The 2,840-nt window shown below is 37.5% G+C and overlaps 1 protein-coding gene across 2 annotated transcripts in view; it reads left to right on the top strand.

The window, feature by feature from the left end:
• Nucleotides 1-190: 190 nt before the first annotated feature.
• The window catches only part of LOC108690897 (acid sphingomyelinase-like phosphodiesterase 3b), a 43,679-nt gene continuing 41,029 nt past the window's right edge, over nt 191-2,840 (top strand). For both annotated transcript variants that reach the window (XM_018198430.1, XM_018198432.1), the window contains exon 1: nt 191-659. The gene's annotated coding sequence lies outside the window, so the exon portion shown is untranslated. The remainder of the gene's footprint in view (nt 660-2,840) is intronic.

Genomic DNA, 2,840 nt, shown 5'->3' with positions numbered 1-2,840 from the left:
CGACGGCGGCGGCGGCGGCGTCAACCCCACCGGAACACCGTCCCGAGGAGGTAGCGAGTTCGACTCGTGCCGGGTTGCGAACCGCACACGGTTCGTCGATCGTTCACCTTGCAAAAGTGAGGGGGTGTTTTCGCTGAAGGGAGGAAGCGTCGCGAAGCGACGCGGCGCGACGCGGAGCGCGGCAATTTTCGTCGCTCTCCTTTTCTCTTTTTCTCTGTCTATCGTCGATGATATTGCGGATATAACGAGCTACAATCGCGTTGCAAATTCACAAAACGAATAAGGAAATCGGTGCTCAGGAATAAATATACGATTTATCTTATCGCGAGTGCGGAAAGGACTTTACGGTGCTATCGGGAGCGGAAGAGGAAGAACACGGACGAGTTAGGGGTCGTTCGCTGGCGGCGAAGAATGATTCGAGTGGGGAAGAAACGTTGAAGACTCTATCTTCAGGGGAACGATATATAAACCGCGCCGGTTGGAACCGCTCTGTGATTTATAAGCTGCGATCGTAAATCCGCTCGCGCGATCGGTAGAAAAAGAAAGGAAAAAGGTGTGTGTAGGTGTACCGAGTGTGTACGTGTGTTCTTCGGTATGACCAGTCACGAGTGAGAGGCTCCCGGTACCCGACATCCATTCTCGCGGAATCACACGAACACGTAAGTGCTGATTGCCTTTCGTCCGCAGTCGTACGGCGAGGTCTTTATTACTTCGGTAAATGCGTCGGTTCAAAAGACGTAAAGTGGAATGAGTCCTGTCGTTCGAACCCACGTAGGAGTCTGTGTATAATTGCTCAAGTTGGAGATTCTTTCACGTTTACCGACGGAAAGGGATGGATAATTTTATCAGTTGAAAACGTTCTCAACACCTTACTCGTTGGAAAGTCTCGAAGAATTCCGAGAGATATTAATATATATTTGCAATAATCTCTTCGATATCGAGATAATCAAATCGAAATTCGGAATATCATCTATGATAAAGATGATATTCGAATTGCGATAAAAGAAACATTTCAAATGGAATTATTATTTCTTTAATTATTTTAGACGAATAACTTATAAAATAGCAAACCAAATATTTAAAAATATTAATATAATAAATTGTACGTTTGGAAATTTCGCATATTTTAGTTGTTTAAGAGAAGAGAATTAACGTGTGAATTTGACATTTAGCTGATATTGAAGTATATTTCTCAATCACATTTTGGACGGCTTGGCATCGATTGTAATAATTTACCAGGTTTTGAATTGCTCATCGCAAAATCGTATCATTTTTGGAACTTGAAACAAGATAGGTATATATTTGATATTTGACGAAAGCGAGAAAAAGAGTTCTAGTCCAGTCTAATGCAGGAATAAAAACATACCTCATGATAAAAAAATATGATAAGTAATTTTGTATATAATTAGAGTATTATAAACATTCAATTTTTTTAAACTTTTCTTCTTTTATTCTCTTTTTTTTCTGATTTTTTTCTGTATACAAATTCTTTATTCATGTAAATATTTAGCACACAAATTTAACGTACATTATCTTAAGACATTTCTACCTCTTCTTTTTCTGCGAGTATGTTATCTTGCAGTTTATACTGGGGATTAGAAAATTAAAAATTTGTTTGACCAAAAGATTTTGATGAAATTTTATTTCATCGCAATGACTTTTTTTTCGTTTAATAATAAACAATATAAAATATATCTAATGGATTTTTTTCTTCTATTTGATAAATAAATCATAAATGTCGATTTTTCATGTCTTCTTTCTCAATATTCAATATTTAAAACGAATGCACTTTTTAGTACTCACAGATGCAAAAAATAATAAATTTGTTGATTAATTAATTTTGAGAAAATTCGCAAAGAAATTTTTTTATTTTGCCGAAATGTAAATTCATTGATTTTCTGACTTCAAATGTCGTGAAATGTTAAATTGACATCTGTTATAATTGAGTTCAAGCTTCTCTACTCCTAATTCATTACTTTCCTTAAACGCTGCATCCAATTTACACTGGCGCTCAGTGAAATCAGAATTCCATGGAAGAACTAACATCAGAATTTTATTTTTCACAAATGATTTAAAAGTCTTTTTCAAATTACGTTTATTTATTGAAATGGCCGACAGAAATATGAGAATTTATCGTATGAATACTGGAATAATAATATGAAAATTCAAAGTTTAAAATAAACTTATACACTAATATTTTTAACAATATTTACTGAACAAAAGTATAGTTAAACGCAATGCGCAAGATTATTTAATAAGATTCTATGGCTCTTGTCTTTTTCATCAGCTATAATATTCAGCTATAATATTCAATTATAATATTACGTAATCGGCGCCCGCCGTATCTTGCGAATGTGATTTTCCCAAAGCTAGAGAACACGGAAGTTGATTGAGTCGTCTAATTGGCAACCAGGCGCGGCTTTGATCTGAGAAATTGCAATTTCTGTTGTCTCGGGCGCGGTTGAATTGTTCCTGGTACTGTCTGTTTGCGCGGCGCGTTATCGCTAAACGTAACAATCGGTCCTCCGTTGCCTTGTGAAGAACTTAAACTTTACTTTAAAACGTCCTAACGGAAGATAAATTATTACGAATCCGCGTTAAACCCACGTGGCGGCAGTCGGGGATGCACAAGGAATACATTAATGCGAAATGCATCGCGCGCTCTCGCGGCTGCACCGCGCTCGCGAATGCAAAACTAACATCTGCGTTATCCTCGAGAAACGCAAAATCGCTTAAGCGCGTCTTAAGCGGGGAGGCGAAACTTTCGCTATATCCATCTGACAGTTATCCGATACATTACACGGCGGGATACCCGATATATTATGCTCAGCTAATATACA

The sequence above is a fragment of the Atta colombica genome, unplaced genomic scaffold (assembly GCF_001594045.1).
Source record: "Atta colombica isolate Treedump-2 unplaced genomic scaffold, Acol1.0 scaffold38, whole genome shotgun sequence".
In the NCBI taxonomy this organism is placed as follows: Eukaryota; Metazoa; Arthropoda; class Insecta; order Hymenoptera; family Formicidae; genus Atta; species Atta colombica.
The sequence above is the reverse complement of the archived record's forward strand: the minus strand, read 5'-3'. Positions and strand labels throughout refer to the sequence as shown.